The sequence below is a fragment of the Cnephaeus nilssonii genome (assembly GCF_951640355.1).
Source record: "Cnephaeus nilssonii genome assembly, chromosome: 4".
NCBI classification, from domain to species: Eukaryota; Metazoa; Chordata; class Mammalia; order Chiroptera; family Vespertilionidae; genus Cnephaeus; species Cnephaeus nilssonii.
Window position 1 is genome coordinate 33,608,892 of NC_137075.1, and position 10,665 is coordinate 33,619,556.

At 43.2% G+C, this 10,665-nt stretch overlaps 1 gene segment (V, D, J or C); it reads right to left on the reverse strand.

The window, feature by feature from the left end:
• Positions 1-731: 731 nt before the first annotated feature.
• On the reverse strand, positions 732-1,323 carry LOC307097654 (T cell receptor delta variable 2-like). The segment is given in 2 exons: positions 1,278-1,323; positions 732-1,129 (listed from the first exon to the last, which is right to left on the reverse strand).
• Positions 1,324-10,665: the final 9,342 nt, after the last annotated feature.

Genomic DNA, 10,665 nt, shown 5'->3' on the forward strand with positions numbered 1-10,665 from the left:
GGAAATAATGAACAACATAGACAGATGAACAAGAACAGACCCAGAAACAAGGAGGCATGGATCAAACTGTCGGGCCTCAGGGGGAGGGTAGGGAAGGGTGGGGGTAAAGGGGAGAGATCAACCAAAGGACTTGTGTGCAAGCATATGAGCCTAACCAATGGTTAAGGACAACAGGGCGGTGGGGGCATGTGTGGGGAGGGGTGTGGGATGGGAATGGGGGGATGAGGACAAATATGTGATACCTTAATCAGTAAAGAAATTAGAATAGTCAATGTAAAAAAAAGGCTATATTTAGTCAGTAATCATCAAAACAATACAGAATGCCAGAGATTGAATCTTGTTGGGCACGATGGCATGCAGTACATACTGTTGATGCTGAAGAAAGGGAGTCTCTCCACTTTCCCAACCCCTTTCCTCCCGAACAGCTGTATTCATGGTGTATGTGACTGGGGAGAAACTGGACATCCCTTACCTGTAGTCATATTTTGGAAAGTGCCCCTTTAATCTAATGCCCTAAGCACTTTGGGTGTGTGGCCAAACCTTTTACAAAGCTTCAAGAAAACTGTTAAAAGTGTACAGTGAATGCTACAACTCCTGACTTTGGCTCTGTCTCTCCTCCTGTCCTATACCGGGCCACACCCCACTGGAAGTTGCCTCTCTGGGTAACATGGGAGCTCATGAGTGACCAAGGGTGAAGGAAAATCAGCCTTCTCTGGCCCCCATTTCTTAAACTATTTATTAAAGAGGAAATCATGATCTTGTTGGAATTGCTGTTCTACATAGATCTCTATGGTTTTTGAGCTGCTCAGAAGTGGGCCAGCAGCAGGGTGGTAGTCGCTGGCACAGTAGTAAATTCCTTCATCTCTTTCTGATGCTTTAAGGATCTCAAGCTCAGCCTTGTTGCTTGAAGCATTAATGCTAGCCCGGAACTTGCCGAAGAAACCACGGCCATACATGCCCCCTTCTCGGTGTATGTAAGTCATTGTGTTACCCTGGGTCTGCCTGTACCAGCTGATATAGTAGTTACTGATCGTTTCTCCCTCCAAGGAGCACCTGAAGGTGGCAGACATCCCCAAGGACACAGTCACTTCTTGGTCTTGAGATACCAACACGATAGCTGACATGACTCCTGAAAGCAAAGGCATGACAGGGACTCAGTGAGGACTGGGGCTACAGTCATCAAGTAAGGGGCACTGTCCATGAGCTCCAGGCCCTGGCATTCTTGATGCCTCATTATTGCTAGTCTTACTTGATTGAGTTTCCAGGATCTACCTTACCTGTCCAGAAGAGGGTGAGATAGATGAGCGAGCAGTTCCTCTGCATGGCTCCACTCAGAGATAGCTCTGCCTTTGAACTCACCCTCTGCCTGGTCCCTCCTCTGAGTCAACACCTTCTCTGTGACACATGTGTGACTGAGGAAATCAGCCCTTGTCGGCAGCTGTTCTGTTTCCCATGAGGGTTTTTTGCCAAATCACAGGAGTGTCACAGAGCTTATAGCCTGTTACTGGGATGATAATACCACCTTCAAGATTGATAATGTGGTCCAGATAAGGAAGGACACTTGAAAAAAGGTTAAGACAGCTTATTTGATTGATAACAAGGTTCTGCTTCCCGCCTTAGAAATTACGTTTGATATTATGCTCCATTTTCATGTTAGATATACTTGTTATGTGCCCTGTGGTGATGTCACACTCAATGCCAAGAAGAATTATTGATATTTACAGCTGTAATCAAAAGAACCATCAAATAAGGAGATCGATGGACTACGGATGTTGTAATGATTTTGTGTTTACTGCAAACTCCCTCTAGGCAAAGTTGGATAGCTGCATAAGGGTGATTCACCCAAGTGTAAAAGAGCAAGCCAATGAAATATTGTCTCCAAATTTGAGCCAGTTTCCTGATCTTTATTGAGCTCATTTGTCTTTTCTGAAGATAGGTCACCTATGTTGAATTACACAGAGCCAAATATTGTTAAAAAACTTAGAAACCACCACTACCTTCCAGTTTATGACAGCCTAAATTTATATGTTTTCAAAACAGAGGCATGCTTGAACTTTTGGGACCTACACTTTTGAATTTCAAGAACAATAATCTATGCAATTTTGAAATAAACAGGTAAATTAATAATGGAAACTAGCCGGGTACAACAGAAGCTGGGAGGAGGATCCTTTGATATGCAAAGAAGCAGGAACAAAGGCAGCACCCAACATCTGAGGATAGGTGCAGGACCTAAATTCCCATGCTAGTGGAGGAGAGACCCACCTAAACTTTCTTGTTTTCCCCCATGTGACTGGGACCAGACTGGCCTGAAGAAATTCAGATAGAAGCAAGCTCAAGTTTGCTTGATCTCATGGTAGTTGCTCTCCTTACCCTTGAGTCATCACATTTACCCAACTGCCCACTACCACCATTCCTAGAGGACCATTAGCAAGTACTCAAGGTGGTCTCATTCTTTGAAATGACAAATTCCATCATCAGTACTCACTTGATGGACACAATGATGCCCATTCTCTATAGTTCTTTGAGAGTTGTTGAGGGCAGCTTCTCTGGACTTACATACTTTATCTTTTTATATCAGGCTCTTAGCTCTTGGCACATCCTATAATTTAGTCATTTTTACTACACACTAGATCCTAAAGATTCACTGGTAAATGACAGATGTTATCTCTCCTCTTATAAAACTTATGTTCTAGCACGAGACCTAGTCATCACTTAATGCATAATTTGCATAATGAATTCCTCCACTGCAGCTGTTATAAGTACTACGTAGAAGCAGAAGTAATATGAGACCATGTTACTGGGGCCAGGATCTGGTAAGGGAAGGCTTCCCTAAAGAAGTGACTTTGCAGATAAGATTCCAAAGCAGAAGTTGCCCAGCTATGCTAGATGGAGTCTTTTTGTCCCTTCAGGTTTACTCTATTTCTTACTCTAGGAGGCTGACCTTAATGGACAACATCCACCTGGTTCCCTCGCTCTCTGGTATGCCTTTGGGAGGTACTATTAGGAGATTGGAGAGGAGGAGAATGAGGTACTTTGTTATTACCCCCCATTACTTCCTGCAGGAATGCATATTGGCAGAGGCTGCTTTCCTCAACTGCAGGCTATAGCTTCTCTCCTACACCTGCAGCATCCAGTAACAGCTCCTCTACATCATGCCTCAGGACTAGGGTGGCAGTGGCTTCTTTGTTGTCAGACCCAGGATGTTTCACCATATTTTCGTTTCCCACAACCCAGCTGCATTAGTTTCCTCTGACTGCCTTAAAAGAACCACAAACTGGGTGTCTTAAAATAGTAGAAATGTTATGCCTCACAGTTTGGAGGCTAGAAGTCCAAAATCAAGGTGTCAGCAGGGCTGTACTTCCTCTGAAACTTGTAGGGGGATTCTTTCTTGTCCCTTCTGAACTTCTGGTGCTTTGCTGCAATCTTTGGTGTTCGTGGCTTGGCTTGTGGTGTGTCACTTCAGTCCCTGCCTTCCTGGTCACACTGTGTTCTCTCTCCATCTCTGTCTTCACATGACTGCTTCTCATACAGATGTTGGTCATATTGTGTTTGGGGCCTACCCTATTCCAGCCTGACCTCATCTTAATCAATTATGTTAATTTCAATGACACTATTTGCAAATAAGGTCAATTTCCAAGCCATTGAAGGTGAGAACTCAACATATCTTTTCTTTTTTTAGAGACATAATTTAAGACCTGCCCACACTTTTGTAAATGCCACTTTCATTAGATTCTCTCAAATCACCACTCCGAGAGTGTCCTCTGCCTGATACACCAGGTATCAGGGGGCATGTGTAGGGAAAGATTATTCTATATAAAAAAAAACAAGGACATGTAAGAAAAAGCCCTGAGGCAGGAGAAAGTGTTGTGGGCTTAACATTGAACTAATAGCAAAAGAACAATTAGCTGGGCTCAAAGAAGCCTGTCTTCTTAGATAATTACTGTTGAGCTCTCCCAAATTATTCAGCAAGTCATTCTGAAAAATCCCAAGAATGTGCTTATGCTTATGACTATGACTTATATCTGCTACAGGTTAGAGGCAATTTTAAGAGTTGATTGCTAATGGGCAAAAGCAACTTTCCTTAAGGCCTGACTAGGAATGAGTCAATATTAATAATAAATCAAAGCCAGAGATAGAAGACAGTAGTGGGGAGGGAACCAGTTATGATGTGGTAGAAGCTTAGGGCAGTGGGTGTCTAGAAGCCATGCCATGCCTGGCCTGGGAGAGTCAGGACCTGCAGCATACCTTAGCCTTCTTGGTCAGGTCACATGGCAGGAGCAAGATGGAATTTGAACACAAATGTAGCCTATCTTGGGGTGCCCAGGTGGAAGGTAGGAAAGTGTGCCAGGACTTTGCCTTTGGACTCTACCCTTCTCAGGTTCTGTGCAGGCTATTCCTTGTGCTGATTCTTTCTATGTCAAGACCAGCAATTAGCCACATCTTCCCATGACCTGGGGGATGCCTTTTCTTTCATGTGATTTCCCAGGAGAACTAATGTTTATTTTCAGCCTGTGAGGAATAAATGAGATAATATTTGCAAACACCTGACTCATTGTTTGGCTATTTGTTAGTTTCCTCCTTGATATATTTTTATAAAAACAAGGATAACTGAGACTTGAGCGGTTAATAGCAGAGGCAAAAGTGGTTTGGAGGGATTTATCCATCCTTCCCCATCATCTCCATCAGCTTTCCATTTTGACATCTTCCCATTTTGAAAATACAGCCTCAGGCAAGTTCCCAAGGCATCTTCCAATGAGATCACTACACTTCAGCCCCTTGCTTGTAGAAATTCTGAAGTTGCCTTTGCATGTAGTGCTTTATGATATATAAGTGCTGCCTCACACTTGTTACTCGGTCTGTCTTTATCTCTTGGGTAATCCCTCCAAACTCCTTGTGGAACTCATACTGTTCCTCAGAAGTGCTGATTGAAATGAAATGGTTTTTTCTGCCCACAGGATGCCTGACTTGAATGTGAGTTGCTGTCTACAACATACAAGGAGAGCAAAGGAAGACCAGTGAGGAGCTCATTCCCAAGATCATGACCATAGGAAGGACCCCAGGTCTTTGGGTTGTGGCTTTAAAGATCTATATCATTATAGAAACTTCTGTTTCCTTCAGCCTGACCAGACAGAGGAGGGTTAAGAAAGAGACCCTAATACATAAACTGCCACAAGTGCTTTCTGCTTTTCTGTAAGATGTCTAGAGATGGCTGTAAGGCTGAGGTCATTAATATTTCATTTTCAGGGCCACAGTGCTGCTTATGGGTCCCAGGCAAATCAACCAATGGATTACATAGCAATGGAGGAAGATGTGTTTATTGAAAACAGAAAGAAAAATGAAAGATTTGATGTGTTAGGGACCTTAGCAAGCCCTTGAATTTGTTTCAGCTTTCACATCCCATAATCTCAAACAGAGAGCTGCTTTTCTGTTCTTCAAGTGAGTTCCTTGAGCTCATCCTCCATTTTCTTTAAATTTGCACAGACTGTTAAGAGCAGGCAGCTGGGTAATCCTACCTTTTCTCAGACAAGACTCAGACAAGACTTAGACAGAACACTACCTATAAGACTGGGCTGGACGGGGTCCTGGAACTTGGGGGGTCCTCTTTTTTCAGTGCCTTCTCTAGTTCTCAAGAGGTAGCTATGCTCTAGTTCAGAGACCACTGTACTTAGAAAAGGCTTGGAAAATCTGGATTTGTGCCTGATACCATCACTTAACCTCTCAAGACCTCAGTTTTCTAAACAATAAAATTGGGATAATATGACTTCATGTGGTCATGAAATAATGGATGTGAGTACACTTTGTGATTGATCTACAGTTAAGCTGGCACTGGAGGTCAGCTGAAAGTGTGGAAGCTGCTAGGGGCAGGATTTGGTTTGTGGCCTATCTGGAAGCAGAGGAGCAGCACCACCCATAGAGCAGCACAGTAATAAGACTCCTCTTCTTTCACGGCGGTTTCAAGACTCTCCAAGGAGAATTGGCATCTATGAGTAAAGTTGCTCTGGAGACCAGAGTCATAGATATCTCCTTGTTGATATATAATTTCAGGAAGCCATCTTGGTTCCTTTTATGCCAGTATATGGTATGGTCATTAATTTCCCATTTTGTCATTTGGCACTGTAAAATTTTGCTTCTACTAAAAGGAACAACATTTATTGTTGCTCCAACAGGCATCTGGCTTGATTCCTGAAAAACAAAATCAAGGTAAAAGGAACCATAACTTTTGATGCTTCTTTACTCTATTTGTGGAAGTTCTTTTTATTGTTTATTGCAATATATTTACTTTGGATCTTTTATTTATATATCAAGAGAGTTTCTTCCTGGGAAGGGAGATAGACTTTGCTAAAATGCCACTCTTCCACAGGACAAGAGCCCATAACTGTCACGCAGAATTTAACAGAAAACATTATTGTATTGATGTAATTCTTAGTGGCATTTAAGTGCCTACTATTATACTCTGCCCATATAGAACACCCCATAAATGTTGATGCTGGACTGAAAAAAACACAACACAAAATAAACATAATGGGAAGATGAAGGAAGTGGAGCGGGCAATGAAAATTAGATGAGAAAAAGCAAAGTTAAAGCATGGAAAAAGGTTTACTAGAGTATTATAGACTTATCTGCTGAAAGAACAGAGTAGATCAAACTGAAAAAGAAGGGAACTATAACAACTTAGATAAGAGGAATGTGAAGGCAGAGAAAAATTGGAGAGGAGATTAGGACAGTTATTTTCAGGCAGTGGTTCTGGTTCTCAATCTTGTCCCCACATTGGGATCACCTAGGGAGTTTTAAAAAGTACTGAAGCCTGGGTGCTACCCCCAGAGAGTCTGACTTAGTCAATCTGGGGTGGGGCCTGGGCATCAGAATTTTTAAAAAGCTTCCTAGGTAATTCTATGTGCAGCTGGGGTTGAAGACTACTGGGTAAGAGATCATTAGTCAAACAAAGAATAAACCATGCAGTGCAGCAAAGGCTTATTACAGTGTTGTTCTCAGGGGACAAGACAAAGCCTGCGGCCAGGTGTCACCTGTGACTGAATGGCTCTGCCAGTCTTCTGTTCCTTGTCCTTTCTCCAGGAACAGAATGGACCTTCAATTGCTCTCCTCCTTGGTGATTGCTCACAGTGGTCTCTTATGAATAAGAGGGTGTGAGGGCCTGCTTAGGTCAACATCAGCCATCTCTTTGCTCCCCTGAACTCCTACAAGTGCAGAGCAGTTACTGAGTGCTTAGTAAGTATTTGCTAGCTGCTATGGTCCTTGTCCCCTGGGTCCTTCTATACTAATTGAAATGGGCTAAGTCTGTAGTCCTTGGTTCTTCCTCTTAATCCTACCCTGACCTTCAAGATCCAAATTCTGCCCTATTCAACTCCCCTCTGAGAGGTAGAATTCAGCCAGAGGGGCAGCTAGCCAGCTGTGATTCCTTATACTGGACAACACATCACTGTGTGTGTGTGTGTGAGATGGAGTGCAGCCTATAGCACACCAGACCCACAGAGTAATGGGTTATTGCTGTATTTTAACAACGTATTTTCTTTTCCCTTCCTTCCCTCCCTTTTTTCTTTCTTCCTCTCTATTTTTTCTCTAGTAAATCCCAGGCTCACAGAAGATCACAGTCATCTGAGGAGATCTACCACTGAGAGTGGAAATGTGTTCAGTGCCCTGAAGTGAGCACCAGTATTTAGAGGGGGTGACTTACCTCTGCTCTCCTGGAACTGCTGATTTCATAGTAAAGATTTGGGGAGAGAGAGAGAGAGAGAGAGAGAGAGAGAGAGAGAGAGAGAGAGCGCTGTGGGTAGAATGTAAAGTTATTGCTGTCACTGGAAATCTTCTTTGATTTACCTTGCTTGCTGGAATAGCTGTGGGGCCTCAATTAGAACATGGAGAGGCCAAAAATAGAAATTTTTATGCTGAGAAGAGACTAATCTTATGCCTTTGCTGGTAGAAGTCTATTTATAAAAAACAAAGTAATGGTAATTTTTACTTTCATCCAATAATATCCCAATAGAGAGGAAAATGCTAGAAAAACTTGGATTGGTTATCAGTTTAAAAGAATCTGAATAGAAGCCCCTCTTCCTTTTTTCTATTTTTCTGCTCACAAATAAAAAGCACTTCTAATTATTATCCTCTGAAATAGAGAAAAATATTTCACTCAAGGTTCCTGGTTGGGAGTAGGGTTGGGATATAGGTCAGAGATAGGAAGAAGATAAATGTTTTGTGTGTTTTTTTGGTGATAGGGACTTAGAAAAAAAATAGAATGTAGATGCTTCAGTGCTTATAAGAAGTTCAAATTCTGTATTTTAGAACTATACAGCTGTGGAATTCATCTTATATTAATCTCCAACTTGGCATTAGTCTCCCAGGACAGAATGTGGTGGTATAACTGGGCTCTCCCAGAGCCATAGGGAAATTCTCTGTCTCATCTTCCACAGCGAAGTAAAAGCCTTTATCTTTCCATCAGAGGGGAGGGGAGAACTGCAGGAAGCCTCCTTAGGAGTGAGACCCTCCCCACTCTACCTCAAGTGGAAGAGAGTGAGATGATCCTATCTTCTGGGTTGGGTCTATGCTGCTAAGGAGATGGAAAAGCCTCACTCTCTTTCCCTTGTGAAAGGGGTGTGGTGGGCCCAGCTGCCATGACAGACTGGTCCTCCATGCCAGTAACATCCATATAGCCACCAACAAAAACTTGCATCATCCTTGCTCTTTCTGGTTGACCTTCCTGCCCTGACACAATTCCATAGGTGCCCCCTAGTTCTTGGGTTCTGAGCTAACACACTTGCTACTTTCACTTAGTTTTATCACAGGTTGGGAAGACAAAGGAATGAGGCTAAAAGCATGCCAAATCTCCAAACATGGAGTCAGCTCTAAAGAAAAAGGACTAATTGAGGAGACAATGGCAGAAAACATGGACCTACTCTAGTGTGCTTTGGGGAAGGCAGTTGTGTAGATTTAAAAAAGAAAAAAGCCCTGGCTAGTGTGGCTCAGTGATAGAGCATTGACCTTCACACCAAATATTTGATTGCCAGTCAAGGACACCTATCAGGGTTGCAGGTTCATTCCCCGCCCCCCCGCTCCCAAGTTGCATACGGGAGGCAACCATTTGATCTCTCTCTCTCACATCGATGTTTCTCTCACTCTCTCTCTCCATCCCTTCCTTTCACTGTCTCTAAAAATCAATGGAAAAAGTATCCTTGGGTGAGGATTAATAATAACAACAAAAAATAAGTAAAAAGGACACCATGAGGTAGTTTGGGGGGCTAAAAGAAGAGAGTCCCTAAACCAACTAAGTGGTAAATTTAGTATTCGAGCAGATCTTCCAATAGCAGCTTGGGTCACCATAGCCCAGAGCCACACCCTGTGCACCTCTGACTTTCTGGGGTTTGTGGTGAGTCTTTATTGGAAACTGAAAATGGGTATAGAGGCAAGGACTTGGGTAAATAAAGGGTGGGTCAAAAATAGGTTTACAATTCATGACATAGTTTATTCTTGTATTATTATTTATTAACTAGAGGCCCGGTGCATGAATTAATGCATGGGTGGGGTCCGGCCATTCTGCTCCTATGGGAGTCCATTGGGGTGTGCCAGCAGGGGGGGAGGGACCATGGGCGGTTGGCCCTCTGAACCTTCCCCCCAATTGGGGTGTTGGGGGCCAAGCGAGGGCCAGGCTGGCTGGGGGTGTGGGGGTGTGGGGGTTGATTGGGGCCCGGATCAGGCTGATTGACTGCTGCAGTGCACGTCATAACAACCAGTCATTCCAGTTGTTCTGCTGTTCTGGTTGCTGGGCTTTTATATAGATAGATCTTTATATTATTTTCCATACAAACAACTGTAAACCTACTTTTGCCCCACCCTGTACTGCATCTGTCATATTCACTATGGCTAGAGACACCATAGTTAAGATGGCTGTTTATTGTTTCCATGGTACTATTGTGTTAGAGCCTAGTTTAGAATGCGAGTGCTGTTATGTACAACATGATGTGACAAGTTTAAGGGCTGTTAACACTGAGCTGTGTAATGAACACTTAGTATGAGTGAATGAAAAGATTATTGAATGGAAACACAAGCTATTCAGTTGGCAGGGCTTTAATTGCCAAGTTGTCTAAGGATTTGCACACGTGCATGACTGAGTACTGACTGTGAACTTGGGAAGTTACCAAAGGAGGGTAAAGGAAATACAATGCGCAGCAAGTCGGCTCTGCATCATGAACAACCTCAGCATCTATCAAATGTAAATGCATGGTGAGTGAAATAATGGTACATGACAAAGCACACAGTATCGATCTAAACTGAGAACAGTGTTCAGGCCATGGTGAGAAAGCAGGGATGTAGGATGACAGACTCTGCACAGGGAACGGCTCATGCCAAGATGGACTAGTAGAGCACATGGAAAGAGGATTTTTGCAAGACTTAACTGACAATGATCTCTCTGTCAGAATACCTTCTTTTAAAAAGTGCCAGCTCAAGTCCCAGAATCGGTGACCCAGAGGCTGAGCTGAGGGCTATAGTGGCAGCACGCTGGGAGGGGAACTGTTATCTCTACTCACCATCTGCTGTGTTTGTGTTGACTCACAATATGGGACTCAGCTGGACAGCATATCAAATGCCCAGCAGAACTCCCAAAGTTACTGTTGGTCCAGAGGGTCCCTTGTTAATAAATATTATAGCACAAAC